This window comes from Periplaneta americana, chromosome 13, assembly GCF_040183065.1.
Source record: "Periplaneta americana isolate PAMFEO1 chromosome 13, P.americana_PAMFEO1_priV1, whole genome shotgun sequence".
NCBI lineage: Eukaryota > Metazoa > Arthropoda > Insecta > Blattodea > Blattidae > Periplaneta > Periplaneta americana.
The window spans coordinates 98497945-98517312 of NC_091129.1; the positions used below are offsets into that span (position 1 = coordinate 98497945).

The window sequence follows — 19368 nt, forward strand, 5'->3', positions numbered from 1 at the left end:
CTCAGGTCGCGGAGCACAGGGATGTTCCCCTCCTGGCCTCATAGAGAGGAAAAAAAGTACAGAAAAAGTCGTGACGTCAATCATAAAATTTTCTGTTTCAATAGTTAAAAGTATTCAAACTGCAATATCTTTTTGTTTTATTACTCGTACATTAAAAACAATTTATAAGGTGTCCATAAACTTTTAAAATTACACAGCACATGCAACTTTCTACTGTTATTTTTTATATCTAGAATAGCATTCTTCCTAAAAGTGATGATATAAAAGTACCCACTCTCTTCTTTGTATAGCGGAAAAATTGTAAACTATCCTGTGCCATGTATATGTGTCAGACATAATATATCAAAGTCTAACAATCAGTTTACATGAAAATAGAAGCAAAATAGAAAATCCGGGCAACGCCGGTACTTTAAGCTAGTATGTTATATAATCTCGCAGTTCACAAAGTAAGAATTTAAAAAAATGAGGAAAAGTGTCTGTAAGAACGCGTATGAACAGATGAAGGCAGGGTGGGGCGTTTTGTGGCGACACTTCTGCAACAGTATGACCTCATAAGCAGTCTGCTGGAAATGCCGCCTTCATAATAGACCAATTCGAGGTACTAAGGTAGCAATTTAGGCATAAAGTTTTTTTTTAATAATGAATTACAAGATTGTTTCCCTGTTCCATTACTGACCTCCAATTCAATTAATTATGGCTTTCTTTTCGATTACATTATTCTGATTACTCCGATTCTACGAAACATGAAACAGAAGGGTTTTACGCAGAATGTGTATCGAAATCGTTAAATAATTATCTGACCATTTCCTTTATAAAGTACCGGTAGCGTTAATTTTCAGAAACGGAAAATCTTGATTCGTTATAAATCAGAATATTTGCAAAAGAAGTTGGGAAATTAAATGGCACATATGGGGCGCATGGTAATGTCCGGTAAAAATTTTTTCGAAAGGTCGTGGATTCGATTCCTGAAGGGGTCGTGGCTTTTCTCCATTGATCTAATCCTTCCGGCCACCTATGACCCTGGAATTTATACTCAGCCTCTATCACAAAAGAATCGTGAACTGCAGAGATCCCACAAGTCACGATATTTCTCTAATTCACTTTTTCATATGGTGTAATATTAATATATAGACTTTTCAAATGGTGCAGAAATCCTAACACGTCCAGTGTTCAGTGTACATTTCACAGCGACAATAAGTTGCAGGAACACCACAAATCCTGAGCATGTGGAGTTTTTTTAGAAATTATAAAAACACATTTCGACTTGCTTTCCTTTGTCTGTTTTTTTATAGAATTGAAGGCATTTTGAAAAATTAAATATGCTATTCATCAAAACAAGAAAACAAAGTCTTATAAACATGCGCTCTAAAATTCATATCTTCCGAATATGAGTACACCTACTTGTTCATCAACATCGCAGGATATTCTCAAAGTGATTTCCATTGATTTTAACTCATACTTCTGCCCTGCGTCTTAGGGATCATACCTTATAAGTTATTATTGCATTTCCGATATAGCAACAAGAAACAAGCAAAGAGCTCACATTATATAATAATAATAATAATAATAATAATAATAATAATAACAATAATAATAATGTTTTATTTTCGCTGGCAGAGTTAAGGCCATGAGGCCTTCTCTTCCACTCAACCAGCCTTAATCAATACAATACATAGGCTATTTAAATTACGAATATTTACACTACACTTAAAAGATTCTCCAGCAATATTCTTCAGTTAAGTTAACGACTAGTACACTACATATTTATTTAAATTGAGATAAACCTATAAGGTAAAGTAGTAACTTAATTTATGAGCTAATTTAATTCAATCAATTATAATTAATTTGGGATTTCAGATAGCTAGTAAAATGATGTAAATTAATATAATATAAGCTTACTAGAACTATGTTACAGGGAGGAAAAAAATATATATATAAATCTAAAATATATTTCTATAATGAGAATATTAATGTAATTGCCATTAGAGGTTTTGTAAATCTATTTAGAGAAATTAATGATAATAAGAATGGACAGATGTTAGTTTCATTATATGTAATAAATATTAATCAGCAGTTAATTTGTTAAGTAAGAATTTATGTAATTTTGACCTAAATAAGTTATTGTCCAACAACCCCTTACATCACTCGGTAGCGAGATATGCTGTTCTTAAAGTACCAATTTCAAAGCCTTTGTTTAGCACCGCTGTGAAGTAACAGTTAGCATATCTGACCGTGCAATGAGCGGACCCGGGTTCAAATTCTGCTTGGGAAAGTTACCTGGATGAATTTTTTCCGAGGTTTTCCCTCAGTAAATTGAAACAGAATTCCAGGGTACAGGAATAACTTTTGGCGTTGAACCTCGGACTCATTTCGACATCATAATTACACTTCCCTTATTTCATCGTCATCATCATCATCATCATCATCATCTCCGTTTCTTTCCCATATTTTGGGCCACCACAGAATTTGGGCCCCGTGGTATGTGGTCATCAGTTGTTGGTCGTAGTGCTATGTACCGTTGGCTCTGCCCTGGGCTCATAGTGCTGGTGAGACCTGGATTGAGGGACGGCGGTGATACCTACATGGAAAAGTATAGGGATTCTGTAGGCAGTAGGGGAGTTCGAAGGCGGCCCGCAGGGAATCTGTAGTTTAGGGGACGTTAGAATATGCACATCTTTTCATTCCAGGTAGCCTGTGACCCTCCCCTGAAGGAGGGCTACTAGAATAGAATGATAATCGCGTGGTCATAATTGCCACTCCAGGATGTGGGGTTTAGAAATAAAGGGAACAGGGCAGGCGCATGCTAGTTTAATTAGCTAAAAGTATAAATCACTAGCAAGCGTTGAACACATCTTCGCGATAAACGTGTCGATAATGTTGGCACGACTGACTTCATCCCCAGACGTCGGAGTAAGAGACTGTTCCGTGAAATACATTTCGTGGAAGCGATGCAGATTAACAGCAGAAGTTTCTTTGACAGAGGCAATAAATTCACTGCAGAGCAAGACTCTTCGGATGCAATGCCAGAACTCTCTGATAAATTACTGTCGATAATGGTACTGCGGGAACACTACCGCGCAGTCAACGCTCGACCGTCAGTTCATCAGTAAGTAGACGGCATTCGCCTAAGATCTAACTGAACTTAGTGTGACAATTCATAATTAAGAAGGTATACAATAACATGAGGATGACGCAGCTGATTGTACTAACAATAAGTAGGACCTATTTATGAAAAAGTATAATAATAATAATAATAATAATAATAATAATAATAATAATAATAATAATAATAATAATAATAATAATAATAACAACAATTATTATTATTATTATTATTAATCATTGTTAGGACAAATATATATATAGCCTATATAGGATAAAGATTGGTAATATTGTGATGTGAGTAATATTGTGCTAGTTCTTTTTGAGAATTTATTACAATTTTACTGAGTGAGAGGAAGATCAGTTTTTGCGTCAACGTATTAAGGGAATGTTCGTGAACAAGTTTCTGCACAAAACCGATCCTTCTCTCGCTCAGTAAAATTGTAATAAATTCTCAAAAATAACTATCACAATATTACTCATATCACAGTATTATCAACTTTTACCCTATTGTTTTTTTTATATAAAAATCACTCTAGCACCCCCAGAAAGAGTAGGCCTACATACTCGTGCTCAGAGGGCATTCCACAGAATTTTAAGACATTTTATTAAATAAGAGAATAAAATTAAAAGGAAAACATAGATATCACAATAATTGGTACTTAAAATTTTCCCTCTAAACAATAATTTTAATTGTTTTTTTTAATAAGGAGCATTAGCAAATTGAACGTTTCGAAATTTAGCTGCTATCTTGTTATAAAACCTTGGACCGAAGTCGCTACTGTGATTATAAGCTACAATAATTCTGGTACATTTAGGTTCTGTCAAGCATATTTCGTATGATATTTTAGTTTTATATTTATGTGAATACAAATTAAATATATTTCAGTTTTCATGTACGAAATTCAATAAGAAATTTTTATAAATTTTATAGATATCAAGTACCGTACTCAAAACTCGGAATACAACAGTTATGAGGGATACTCAAGAGGTTTATTAAGACATTTTATTATTCTTTTCTGTAGCAGTGTTATTGGCATGAGGGAGGTACTATAAGGACTACCCTATCCTTTAATATCATACTGTAATATAGCTTGTACTAATACGAGGTGAATCAGTCATAAAGTGTGGATAGTCAGTAATTTCTTAGTATAACAAAATAGTGAATAAATTGTTATAAATCACACGACTTCTAACAATTTGATTATTTAAAGTTCAATTTTGCATTCTAATGTACCGTCTTAAGGAGTTTACAAGAATGGCGTGATTTGAAATAATTGTTTTGATAAGTGCGCAAGAAAAAAAATGTGATTTTCCAGTTAAAAAAACGAAAAACATTTCTGTACGAAGCAACTATGGAATTCACAACAAATTTTTAACTTCAGAATACTAGCCAATTAAAGAAATGACACTTCTGAATAGTTCATTCCCTATTTGTAACTAAAGAAAAAAAGTATTTTACAAACAATTTCAAATTACTGTAATTTTGAAAATATTGGGAATATGACCCATGTTTATACGGCATTTTCTGCTCAAAATGTCTTCGGAAATAAGCTCCGTAAGTGACAGTAACTCGTCGTGAGTAACCCTGTATAATAGAAGATGGCAATTTTTATCAATTTTAATTGGTTTATTTTGCGACACTTCATGAACTGCAATGCTTATGTAGCGCCTGGGTGATATGAAGATGATAATGCCAGCGAAATGAGCCCAGGGTCCAGCGCCAAAAATTACCCAGCACTTGCTTTTAATGGCTTGAGGGAAAACTTCGGAAGAAACCTCAATCAGTAATTTGTCCCAAATAGGATTTGAACTCAGGCCTGTTCGTTTCATGGTCGAACGTACTGTTACTCTACAGCGGTGAACAATTTTTATCTTTATTGATAATTATTCATCAAATTAGTCCAGTATTATCTGAGCCACTGAAAATATGCCCGCGGTGATAAACTAAGGCTATATAAGACGTTAGTCCTGTCTTAGCAATTGAATTGCTGGATCCTGCGTTGTTTTCAAGGACCCCATTGAACGACCGTAATAAAATCACTCTGACCTCCCACCGTGCTCGGGATTCACGTCTCTATTGTCTACGAATTTACGTCACAACAGAGTAAGACAGTGCAACAGGAAAAGACCTTGCAGCTCATAAAGTGGAAGCAATAACCTTCTCCATTCAAATAAAGGCGTTCGCACAATAAAAAATAAAACAAAAAGAGAGAAAAAGTCCTCCAGATGACGTACGTAAGTAAAACCCACAACCACAACACCTATTAACTTTATTTCCTGTATTTCTTTTTGAATGTACTTCTCAGTACCTTAAGGGAGATTTCAGATAGATGACTGAGAATACGAATATCCTCCCGATGTCGTACCTACACTCCCCAGTTTATGGAACTGTGTGTGACATATCAAGTAGCAGGAAGAGAGGACCAAGATGACTAGGGAAAAAGGAGGAAAACATACGTTTAATTAAATATACAGACAGAAAAGAGTGATTTTCCAAACGGTGCTAAGTCATTTATAGACAAGTTTCTATTACGTAAAGATTGATTTTTTGGTCCTACAAAATTTATCTGTTATGGTAACAATTGTTGTTAGAGGAGAAAAATTCTGTAGGATAACAGATAAATTCTGTAGGACCAAAAAATTAATCTTTACGTGGAATCCTGGTCACTAAGTCACTCAGTTGAGTGCGCTCCTTGTATAATAATTTATTAATAATTTATTTATTTAATCTGGCAGAGCTAAGGCCAGTAGGCCTTCTCTTCCGCTCAGCCAGACTCTAATTCTAATTGAATACAATCGGTTACATAATTATTACATTAATATCTAGACCATAAGACAATATGAAAGTAAATAATGAAAGTTGGATAAGTAATGTTAGTGTGACAATAATAAACATTGTTAAGAAATAGTTATAATAATAATAATCATAATAATAATAATAATGAGATAATTTAGATATTTATCTGTGATATATATATAATCATTAAACATTGAGAAACCTGAAACAGCTATTATTGTTAACAAGAATTGTTAGAAAAATATTTCGTTAGCCTATTCTTAAATTGGTTTGATGTCTGACAGTTCCTGACATTACTCGGTAGGGAATTCCAAAGCCGAGGAACAGCCACAGTGAAAGAAGATGAATATGAGGATGTTCGGTGGGAGGGAATGGATAATATTGAGGAGTGTTGTGATCGTGTGTCTAGGTTATGATGGGTGGATAAATTTTGAAAACGAGACGCAAGATAGACAGGAGTGGAGAACGGCAGTTGACTTAATATATATGTCAACATAGTCGAACATGGACCACAAAGGGAAAAACTCTAGAGGAGAGAGATTCGATCTAGTGCTGTGGATTGAACTTCGGCGTAGCTCAGTGGTTAGAGCGCTTGGTGCGCAGAACCAAGTACCCGGGTTCGATCCCCGGCGCCGGAGCGAATTTTCTCCTCTAACAACAATTGTTAAGTTTTTATTACTTAGGTTAATGTTATTATTTCCCATACATTTATACAGGAATACATTTTAAACTCTCCAAACGGTGCTATGTTCCGTGTTATTTCCATTATAATCTCACAGTTTTTCCGCAGTTGCTAAGTCAATAGTATCAATGTTGCAAACTGTGCTAAATCATTGTGATGTGATATTAAAATGATTATTAAGACACTGCGACTTTCAGTTTTACATGGAATGCAAAATGTTCAAATAAACGTGCATAAGTCAAGATATTTAGCATATTTTGGAATATATTAAAATGTTTAAAAGCATTGTTACCTAGTACAATATCAATTTAAACAAAATTAAATGCTATCATGCTATCAATAAAGCTGGCTTTTCATAATGTTTTAATTGCCGAAGTCTCCTTTCAGTACCTTCAGATATTTCCTGAAAAAGTAACTTCTTTAACTTTGGAAAATCACTCTTCAATTGAGAGAGGAAGAAAGAATAGATAATTAAAAAATATTTAACATTTTATTGGAAGGCGATAGAATAGTGAAAGTAAAGTGATTCAAGAGATAGTATTTGTCCCTCGTGTGAAAAGTAACAAAGTTGTTTCTACAGAGGAATAACTTTAAATATGATGTGCAATTTGAAATGTGGATATGGAGAAGGATGGAACGTGTGAAAGGACAAACAGAAGAAGAAATAATGATGCTGAAACTGATCAGAAAGAGGAAAATGAATTGGCTGGGTCAATGGTTGAGAAGAAACTGCCTTCTGAAGGATGAATGGGAAGGAATGGTGAACGGGAGAAGAGTTCGGGGCAGAAGAAGATATCAGATGATAGACGACATTAAGATATATGGATCATAATATAAGGAGACAAAGAGGATGATAGAAAATAGGAAAGACTGGAGAATGCTGGGTTTGCAGTGAAAGACCTGCCCTTGGGCAGAACACTATGAATGAATGAATGAATGAATTATGTACAAAATTAATAATGTGATAAGGAATGTTGATAATTATATGCACTGAAGACCCTAAAAAACTACGTATTTAAAAATGCCGAAATATTCACCTACTTATGCACTAAAAGCTGATGGCGGGAGGTTAGGACTCCCACCTGTAAAGATAACAGGTATTCATAGCAGTAGGGATGTCAGTCCTACGTGCCCGCCGCCTTTATTGGCAAGGAAATATCTCTGGTACCCGTTGTATTAGAGGGTGAGACCATAATGCGGCCGAAAAATTAGAGCAATGAAGAAAATCAATGACAGCATCTGGAATAAAACCCGCGACCTTCCAACTTGCTGCGTTACGCCTAACTAAAACGCTACCATGCGCCCCTATTCTCCATCTCCTTTTGAATAGAGCAGGAAGGTACTGGCAGGATCGTGGTATGAATAAAAGGAGACATATAATATATTATTCCAATCCTCTTCTCCGAAGTTCACCAGGAAAAGAAACAAAGGTTATACACCCCAAAATCCTAAGCGATGATTCTTTTGAAAGCTCAGACGTTGCTGACGTATTCCGTAGAGAATTCTCGAGCTTAGTATCACGTGATTTGAATGCTATGAATCCCAGTGTGACAGTGAAAACTGGCCTTTCGTGAAAGTGCGCAGAGTAACATGGTTTTTGTGGGCAAAGGAAATGTCGTTAGCCGGCATCGATCGGTATAGTTCTCTGCACCGAAATGTTATTTGCGATGAGACATCGCCCCACTTCGCTCGTACCAGCAAGAGAGCAGCCAGAGAATGGAAACACGCCGATTCAATTAAAGTGACTCTCCATGTTGGAAAGTGACTTTTTGTCTTCTGTCAGGCTTCAAATGTGTTTCTTATGGACTTTATAGAGAATTGATGATCTTGTAACATAGATTAATAATTGTGCAACGCTAAAAACTGCGACGAATCATCAAGAGACAACGTCCTGGTATTTTGTTATAATCAGTAATGTGATCACACTGATTACTCTTCAAGACAAATGAATCACAAAACTTAATGTAAGATATTGGGAAGTGATGAAACATCCACCATACAGTTCGGATTTGGCCACAGTAACCTTCAATCATTCTTCCACAATAAAATTTCACGTGTAATGTATTCACCAGACGTACTGCAACAAGTAGCGGGTATATGTACGTGAGCGACCACAAATATTATCAGAAAAAGCAGGATCTAAATTTCTACAATTTTATAAGAAAATGAACTCAAAACTGGACAAAAATTACAAGGTACCACAACAAGACTTATTAGAATTTAAACAGGTATATGATAAAAGTATAAAAAAGGTTACTAATAATATTTTTTAGAATTCATTTTTTACTTTAAATTGAATTTTCCACAATTAGAAAATTTTCACACATTATTTCATAACTCCATGACTATTAGAGATAGAATTCTGAAATTCTGTACACTGATTTAACATGTATTTATGCAAAAGGTAGACTACAATAATTCCCATTTCTTTGAAAATAGAAAAATTAGGTCACAAAATATTAGGCCTATGTAAATTTTATTATATTTTATAAAGGACAAATAAGTGTTTGTTACAAGCAGGAAAAATATTAAAGATGTCAGAGAGACCATAACAATGTTATGATTACCAAATGATGTAACTGCAGAATATATTTGTTTTTTTCATACTTTCACAAAACTGGTTTGAAAAATATTATTAGTAACCTTTTTTATACTTTTATCAGATATTTAAGTTCTAATGGGTCTTGCTGTGGGACCTTATAATTTTTGTCCAATTGTGAGTTCATCTTCTTATAAAATTTTAGAAATTTAGAGCCTGCATTTTCTGATAATATTTGTGGTCGTTCACGTACATATTAAAAGCAGAACATGTAAGGTGTCCACCCCTAGCATTTTCGTACTACAGTATAGGCCTATCTAGTAGTATTTTTTACTAAATTTCACTGTTATAGTACCGGTATGTTCATTAAATAATCCAGTACATTTTTACTTGGTTGTCTTAGTATTAATTTCAGAGACAGAAATTTAAATTGCAACATGTTGAAATTTATATCCTTCTTCTCTCTCTCTCTCTCTCTCTCTCTCTCTCTTTCCTCTACCCCTACCGCTTCCTATTTCTAACTATACCTTTTTACCTCCTCTCTTACCCTGTCTATCTTCCCCTTTCTCCTTACTCACACGGGATAACTTAAAAAAAATTAAATATTTTTAAAATTAGAACATGTCCCCTCCGCTATTTGAGTTAGCATAGCGACTTCTGTTTTGTGACTATGCTATAAAACATTGCCATGCTGCATTCCGAACGATGGTACACAGACTACTGAACATAGCAATGAACAAACATGATTACAAAGAAGAGCTAACACAATAAAATACATAAGACAAGAAAACGGATACAACCCCAACATAATAGACAACATAATACGACAGACAAAACATAATCACAAAAAACATAAGAATGCAACACAAACACAAGAACACAAAAAATACATTACACTAACATACGAAAACAAAAACACACACAAGATTGCAGCCTCATTCAAGAAATTAAATTACAACATCGCATACAGAACAAATAATACTCTACAAAAACATCTCAACACAAAAACAACACAAACAAACAAATACAACCACACAAGTGTATACAAACTCAAATGTAACACCTGCAACAACTTCTACATACGACAGACAGCCAGATCATTTCAAACACGTTACAAAGAACACATCATAGCCATAAAAATTACAAAACACTTCTACATATTGCAGATCACATCACAAATGCTAACCACACCTACAGAGACATCAACACAGACATGGAAATTCTACACGTCCAACCAAAAAGCCAGAAACTAAACACACTAGAACAATACGAAATATACAGACACACAAAAACACATCCAAATGAAATTCTCAACACACAGCTCAATTTCAGAACACACACACTCTTTGACTCCACATTACACTACACAAACACACCTCCACAGGAAACAAAACGAAAGACGCCAAGACCAGCAACAACCCAGTTCTGAAAATAGCCAATAATAGGCCGACACATGTTTACAAGATAATAAAAATTAACACGTGAAAGACACATAATACGTTTTCCGAAAAAATAAATTGAACGCATTTAATTGTTTGGATGAACTGTTGTACTAAGGTGATTTGTATAACGGATGCACAAAATGCCTAAGTGAAGTGGCGTGCCTAAGGACGTCCTTTCCCTGCCTGATTCTAATACCAATTTCTTAGAGAGTGGGTCGTGCAGTCGTTAAGAAAGAGCATTACCTCCATCCGGGATCGACCTCACGCCCTGCCAGTCACTTCACCAACCTAGCCAACTCCGCTCCTACGCAATATTTCTTTGTTTTTGCATTGCTAATTAAGACAGGGCTACACACATTATGATTAACCACGCTTTGAAATCCAAATGCTTAGGTAAACTGCTTATTATAAAGTGAGTCATGGTAAACATTCTTAATATTGCTTTCAAAGAAGATTATTTTTGTCCGTGATTGATTTTCTGAGACTTAAGACGTAAGGTACTTAGAAAAAATCGGAGGAACACATCGCAAACTATCCCATTACTCGAACTGGAAAATCTTTTAGTCTCATTTTCATCTTAAAGCGAGGGACGTGACGGTGAGGATGATGTAATGCAGAGATGAAAGTTGCTTCCGGCCTCCGATGCTTTAACATCGGCAGTGACGCCATATGTCAGAGGCGACAGCCCGCAACAACGGATCTTCTCCGGTCCGCTTCCAAAAACCTCCCAAGAGCAATAATTACTAATAACACCTACTATAATATTTATAACAACTACAACAAATAGAAGCACAACCACAAACTATATATAACCTGATATTTATTGAATAACATATTTTCACTTATCTTAATATCACCACAATGAATGGTGTGAATTAAGATTTCTGATGAGGGGAGGATAGAATCCTAGGTAGAGAATGTCATACATAAAATTATTATTATGCTCATTCGATACGGCTCAACGCTTGGTCGCACTGAGTTGCTTGTCTTGCATCTTGATCGTAAGTGTATGTTTCCTTTTCCTAGTTTAGCTATAGAATTGTCCGTACCAAAGTACATCAGCGAAGTGAAAGAGGAGTTTTACTGGCAACAGTGATTTTGATAATATTTTCAGTTTAGTTCTTGAAAATAAAAAAACAGTAAAGAGAGCAACTATAAACAATGGACAGATTATGCTTTTCTTTGCTCTCTGAAAAGGATCGGTGTGTACTGTGATATATATATATATATATCACAGTATATTATATGTTGTGGCACAAGCAATAATTAATTACTTTATTTATGAGTATTTTTTAATTCTCTAGAGTGCAGAGTTCTTCCATTAAAAAGATGTCACAAAAGTTTAAAATTTTTCATTGTTTCAATAAGCGTCTATTTATTTCTCAGATGTTTAAATTCAACAGTAATAAATTAATTTGTTTTAAAATATATCTATTTGTTACATTCTTGCGATCTACTTTCCGAAATTGCCTCGATTCTCTGTTGGTAAAATTACGATATACAATGAGAAGCTAAAATAGTGAACATTGTTCTTGCGGACCCTGTAAGATGCCTGAATTCTGAGTCAATGTGCTCCTTCCCCTCAAAGTCCAGACTGCAATCCCATTGAATTCCTTTGGGATCATTTGGATAGATAGGTCAGAAAGAAACCACTGACTAATGTAAATGTACAGTACTGAGGAGCCATATGCAACACGCATGGAGAGAATTTTCCAAAGAAACACTGGCGCACTTTATAGCAAGGATGCCCAGAGTGTGCAAATCAGTCATTAAAGCAAGAGGAGGTTACTTTTTTGAAAGCAAAATCTAACATGTATTGTTTATTTTCAATAAATGTCTCTTTATGAATGTTTTATAAATTAATTTGTTAGTCGTGAACACTATAATTGGGCTTTGCCTGTTATGTTCAACAATAAATAAATAAATAAATAAATAAATAAATAAATAAATAAATAAATAAATATTATATCCCTGAACAGGCTTAAGATAAGAGTGTAATTCCTAAGTTATTGATTGTTGTCAGCTTGCCTATGATGATAATAAATCAATATTATTTTCTTTGCTTACTTTGTACTTTATAAAGTATACTCGTATTAAAACAATTATATTTTGAGAGAGGGATAGAAGTTATCTCTGGCAGGGATGTAATATGAATTAATGAGAGGGGGGAATAACTTTTCAACAGGGGGGGGGGAAATCTCCCATACCCCCGTTAATTCGCACCCTGCCACAATGTTCTTTAAGATAAATAGAATCTACTGTATAAGAAAAGAAACAAAACATATTATTTGTAATTGAAAGCACAATAATATACCGGGATTTCAATTCCAAATTCCCCGCTCTCAATAACTATTTATTTTTAAATTAAATTAAATTTAAACAAAAACAATGTATTTTAGATATTAAGAGGGTAGTCTGAAACCATGTTATTTTCATTTTAAGTTTCAACTTCTCACCTCCACAATCTCTCTTTGAAATTTCAATTGGCGCCACTATATTGATACTTAAGTCTGAAAATTGTTTGTACATCTCGTTTATTTTCACATCTTTTGCTTCCTATCGTCGCCTGGTAACCCGGATTGTAATTGTCACTTGGTTGGGGGAGGAAAAACAGTTTATTTAATGTAATTTCCTAAATTTAATTAACTGCATTAACCAAATTAAATGTTCAAAATGTGCTCCATACTTGGATAGACAGTAATACAGCCTATCTCAGAACTCCTCTCCCATTCTAATTCCAAGGGTATTTATTGTTTTATTTTTTTTTTAAATAATTTAAAGAAATCACAAAATACGAGCGAATAAATATGAATATTATACTTACTCACTTATTTACTGGCTTTTAAGGAACCCGGAGGTTCATTGCCGCCCTCACATAAGCCCGCCGTTGGTCCCAATCCTGAGCAAGATTAATCCATTCTCTATCATCATATCCCACCTCCCTCAACTCCATTTTAATATTATCTTCCCTCTACGTCTCGGCCTCCCTAAAGGTATTTTTCCCTCCGGCCTCCCAACTAACACTCTATATGCATTTCTGGATTCGCCCATATGTGCTACATGCCCTGCCGATCTAAAACGTCTGAATTTAATGTTCCCAATAATTATGTCAGGTGAAGAATACAATGCGTGCAGTTCTGTGTTGTGTAACTTTCTCCATTCTCCTGTAACTTCATCCCTCTTAGCCCCAAATATTTTCCTAAGCACCTTATTCTCAAACACCCTTAATCTATGTTCCTCTCTCAAAGTGAGAGTCCAAGTTTCACAACCATAAAGAACAACCGGTAATATAACTGTTTTATAAATTCTAACTTTCAGATTTTTTGACAGCAGACTGGATGATAAAAGCTTCTCAACCGAATAATAACAGGCATTTCCCATATTTAGGCTATTCTGTGTTTAATTTCCTCCAGAGTGTCATTTATATTTGTTACTGTTGCTCTTTATATTTCCATTTCGTACAATATTCTCGTCACGAGACATAATCATATACTTTGTCTTTTCGGGATTTACTTCCAAACCTATCTCTTTACTTGCTTCCAGTAAAATTCCCGTGTTTTCCCTAATTGTTTGTGGATTTTCTCCTAACATATTCATGTCATCCGCATAGACAAGCAGCTGATGTAACCCGTTCAATTCCAAGCCCTCTCTGTTATCCTGGACTTTCCTAATGGCATACTCTAGAGCAAAGTTAAAAAGTAAAGGTGATAATGCATCTCCTTGCTTTAGCCCACAGTGAATTGGAAACGCATCTGACAGAAACTGACCTATACGAACGCTGGTGTACGTTTCACTGAGACACATTTTAATTAATCGAACTAGTTTCTTGGGAATACCAATATCAATAAGAATATCATACAAAACTACTTTCTTAACCAAGTCATACGCCTTTTTGAAATCTATGAATAATTGATGCACTGTACCCTTATACTCCCATTTTTTCTCCATTATCTGTCGAATACAAAATATCTGGTCAATAGTTGATCTATTACGCCTAAAACCACACTGATGATCCTCAATAATTTCATCTACATATGGAGTTAATCTTCTCAAAAGAATATTGGACAAAATTTAAATATGAATATTATTATTGTAATTTAATTAATCCCATGATGATGATGATGATGATGATGATGATGATGATGAGGACGGTAATCGGGCAGAGAATATGCACTTACAATAACTAGAACTCCTCCTCATCCTCCCGAGATGCATTCACATGGTGCAAGTTTCCACGACAAGTTCCTGTTCGTTGTTTTTGTGTGTCTACTACTCCGAAACCAAATAGCAGCAGCAGCATGGAGGGGTACGTCATCAGTACGTGGAATTAGTCATTCCGGTTCATTCATAGAGTTGAGAGCATCCCGCTCCCGCGCTTGGAATCTGGTGGGGTCGGGCGCAGTTCGCTGGAAATTCAGACTACGATGATTGCGCTCATACAAGCTACAGAATGACAGCTAAGTACGTCAACTATCAAGTCCCTCCGTGCTAGAGCGCGTGGTCGACCCTCGGTGTTGAATGGAATGAGGTTAGGTTAGAAACGTATTCCAAGGAATATCAAATAATATTGCTTTCATGATGTATGAATATATGCAGTGATGAATCCAGGGGATGGGCCGGAGGAATTTCCCGACACCAGATTCCAGAATGTATCTCCGGAGATTACATTCTTCTTAAACTAAGTAATGCAATTTATACATAAAGGACACTTAACACCTGCTTTATGTGACAATTTTACACAGAAGGACAGTTATCTATTCATATTCACCATTTTTACTTAACAGTATTAACATTTTTAATTTAATGTCTATAAATATATTAACATTTATTAGTATTTAAAACAACTATAAACAAATTAAGCATTCATTTCTTTATTTGACGTCATTTTTCTATATTCCCTTTTACATTGACTGCCTCTGGATCGGAATTTCTGTTCTTTTTTGCTAGTAGTTCCACCCCCCCCCCCCCAACGGTATAGTATATATTCCCATATGGGGATAAGGTTTCATTTTAACAATGAATGAATGTATGTATGTATGTATGTATGTATGTATGTATGTATGTATGTATGTATGCATGTATTTTATTTATTTTATTAGGTTATTTTACGACGCTTTATCAACATCTTAGGTTATTTAGCTTCTGAATGAGATGAAGGTGATAGTGCCGATGAAATGAGTCCGGGGTCCAGTACCGAAAGTTACCCAGCATTTGCTCATATTGGGTTGTGGGACAACCCTGGAAAAAACCTCAACCAGGTAACTTGCCACGACCGGGAATCGAATCCAGGCCACCTCGTTTCGCGGCTAGACGCGCTAACCGTTACCCCACAGGTGTGGACTGTATGTATGTATGTATGTATGTATGTATGTATGTATGTATGTATGTATGTATGTATGTATGTATGTATGTATGTATGTATGTATGTATGTATTTTTTAAATTCGTATATTTAACAGCATGTCCCATTACATTGTGCTGTAATATTACATGCTCGAATCTTTCTTAAAAGAATATTATTTAGAATGTATACAATGTGTTATGTATGTATGTATGTATGTATGTATGTATGTATGTATGTATGTATGTATGTATGTATCGTCGTTGTTCCTGCAATAACTCCTATGTGACATATTTATCGATTTTCAGATTTTTGCTCTATTAAACAACTTAAATTGTGATACAGAAAATAATAAAATCTGCTATATGTAATTATATTTCTTTGTTTCGAAAATGTAAGAATTCACAGTCTCCTATGTACGGCTGCTATAGGATGAATAAATGTGTTTTTTCTTCCTACTGAAAAATTTTATATTTTGCACATTGGAGTTATTGCAGGAACAACGACGGTATGTATCTTATGTGTGTATGTGACTTCTGTATATGTATGTAATTTATATATATATATGTAGGCTATGTAACTTATGTATGCATGTATGTACGTATAAGATGTATTAAGAAAACAAAAATTACAGAAAGCCTAAAATATTCGTTAAAAACTGTATATACTTACAAAACAAGACTATAAGGAAGAAATACACACTATCAAATACATAGCACAGGGAAATGGATACAACCCCAACATCATAAGAAGGACTAAACGGAAACAATGATAAAGTGTATACTATAGAAAACTGAGAAACTATTTGGGCCAAAAAATATTTTGATTACTTTTTTTATTTAATTTTAACTTTGACCTGTTTTTAATCTATGGACATCCTATTGCGGGATACCCTGTATTTGAAAATAATATATGAAAACTATCAATCGATAACAACTCACCATTTAATGGAACTTGCTGAGAGGGACGCGTTTTCATTAAGAATATTATTAAAATGTATAAGCAATCGTTTCTTTTCCTTGGCTGCAGTCTCGTTTAATTTGCACTGGCGTTCTGCAGGGAGAAAAATATCAGGCAGATTTCTTATAACGAAAACAATATTGATTAAAGGGAAGAATAAAACTTGTTTGCAGAGAGCAAAATTTATTTGTAACGCAGAATAGTAAATCATAATTAATTCAGATCAGCTTCATGACAAATACGAGTAAGATAAAAAAGGAAAGAAAGGAATAAAATCGAGGACTGTATTTTCAACTTATTTTCTACAAAGATTGAAATCTTTCATCCGGAAATTACGTACTTGGCATGTGATGCCTCGAGAAGAAATAATAAATATCGAGGAACTAAAACTTTACAGTTTGTAGAGGAAATATTATATAGGCCTAATCAACTGCAATATTTCTAACTTGATGACGAAGACATATTTTTATGAAGATCAAAGTTATTAAATCTTACAGTAGTTGTTCTCAGTCGTATCGCAAATCAAGCATTAATTTTTGGAGCAAAATTTATTCCTTGAACATCAATGGTATCGTTTATTGCTACCTCTCTTTACTCCATGCTTGGACAATAATATACTAGCATCTCTATCGCTATATCTCAGCTAGAGTGTCTATATCTTAACCAGGAACTCTAGGCTTGTCAAGTCTGCGCCCATTCTGTTCTCTCGCATGCTCTTTTTCTCTTATCTTACACGCACTACAACTGACGTAACAATGGAGTCATTCAAATAATTTATATTTCAATAACTATTTTTATAAAGCTTCTGACTTAGGTACCTGATTACAGGTGGTGATAAAATCTAAGAGCCAGATCAGGGTTTGTTTGGCTTTGGTCCACCGAATCCCACGTAGACAGAGCTAAAGTGTGTGTTGGTCGTGTGAAAGCATGTTTTATCATGCAAGGGGATGGCATCAAATGTTAACAGGTATCTGTTGTTTTTAATTTCCCGTCATTACTTCACAGCTGTCGGGATCCTCGATTGTATTGCTTGCTTATTTTAAGCAATATTTCACGACAAACAATTATTCCAGCTCTTAAAGTGGCGTGGCTTTTCAAGTGATGAACCTATTCGGAACTCTCGATCGACTGGTCATCAGAGTAATTGAAAGAATTTGGTAGCACGGCTTACGTCACTGTATTGTATTGTATTGTATTTATTAACATTCCATTGTATTCATACATTGCTTCACAGCTAGAATATGGAAGAAATCAAAAACTTAATACTACTATAAAGTCTTAGTGTGGTATTCATAGACATTTCGCAGCACGCGCTACGAGCGTACTAAGCTAGCCCTGGCTATCCACTGGTTACTAGTACAGAATTCAAATCATATCCTATCGCTAACACTGGTTTATGAATACGAAAAACGTTGATAATCCACCGAAAGTCCGCGCTAAAAATGTCTATGAATACGGCCCTTAATTTATAGTCACAGTCTAGTTGAAATATAAACAGAAGAGTTTACGATATAGTCTACTAGTACAACACAAAGTTTTAGTATCAATTTCATGAAGCTTTGTTGAATATCATGAATTCACCTACGGAATAGAAGGCATGAGAAATTAGGTACCGTACTTCTTTAATTTCACCCTAAATAATCTTATGTTTTGAGTTTCATTTTTAATATCGCTAGGGAGGCTATTAAAATTTTTTACTGCCATATAACGCATTCCTTTTTGATAGCACGATAGATTTGCCGATGGAGTATGAAAGTCATTTCTTGACACTATTTATGCTATGAACTGTTGAATTAGTTACAAAGTTTTCACGATTATATAGATTATTAATGAAAAAATATGCTGACAAGCCATGGGCATTATTCGTAGTTTTTTTTAAATAGTCCTACACGATTCCCTAGATTTGGCAACTACTATTATTCTAATTTTTTTTTTTTTTTGCTGTAGGAATATACTGTTACTATCTGTGAAATTTCCCCAGAATATTATTCCAAAACTCATTACCAAGTGGAAGTATGCAAAGTATATTGTTTTTAAAAGGTATTGATATTTACTATCTTTTGCATAGATCTAATAGCAAAACATGCTGAATTTAGTTTGGGGGTAATTTCTTTAATATGATTTTTCCAATTCAACACATTATCGATTTTTAAGCCATGAAATTTAGTTGTTGTTGTTTCTAATAGGGACCTATTGTTAATTATTGCGCTTGAAATTAGCGAGGTTCAATATGGATAGGATTTAAATTGAATTATATTGGTTTTGTTACAATTTAATACTAATTTAGTGACTGAGAACCAGTCACATATTTTCAAGAGAATTTTCTCTGTTGAAGATTGAAATGTGTTGGAGTTATTGGCTGAAATTACTATACTTGTGTCATCTGCAAATAATATGGAATGACCTACATCTTTTATTAGGAGGGTAAGATCATTTATGAACACTAAAAAAAGTAGAGGATCTAATATTGATCCTTGAGGAATTCGATTGTTAATAGTTCCCC

At 34.5% G+C, this 19368-nt stretch overlaps 1 protein-coding gene and 1 non-coding gene across 7 annotated transcripts in view; one reads left to right on the forward strand and one right to left on the reverse strand.

The window, feature by feature from the left end:
* The window catches only part of LOC138712148 (dual 3',5'-cyclic-AMP and -GMP phosphodiesterase 11-like), a 1303168-nt gene that overhangs the window by 458997 nt on the left and 824803 nt on the right, over positions 1–19368 (reverse strand). The window lies entirely within an intron of this gene.
* Positions 6468–6540, forward strand: TRNAA-CGC (transfer RNA alanine (anticodon CGC)). The gene has a single exon. It is a non-coding gene; the product is annotated as a tRNA-Ala (tRNA).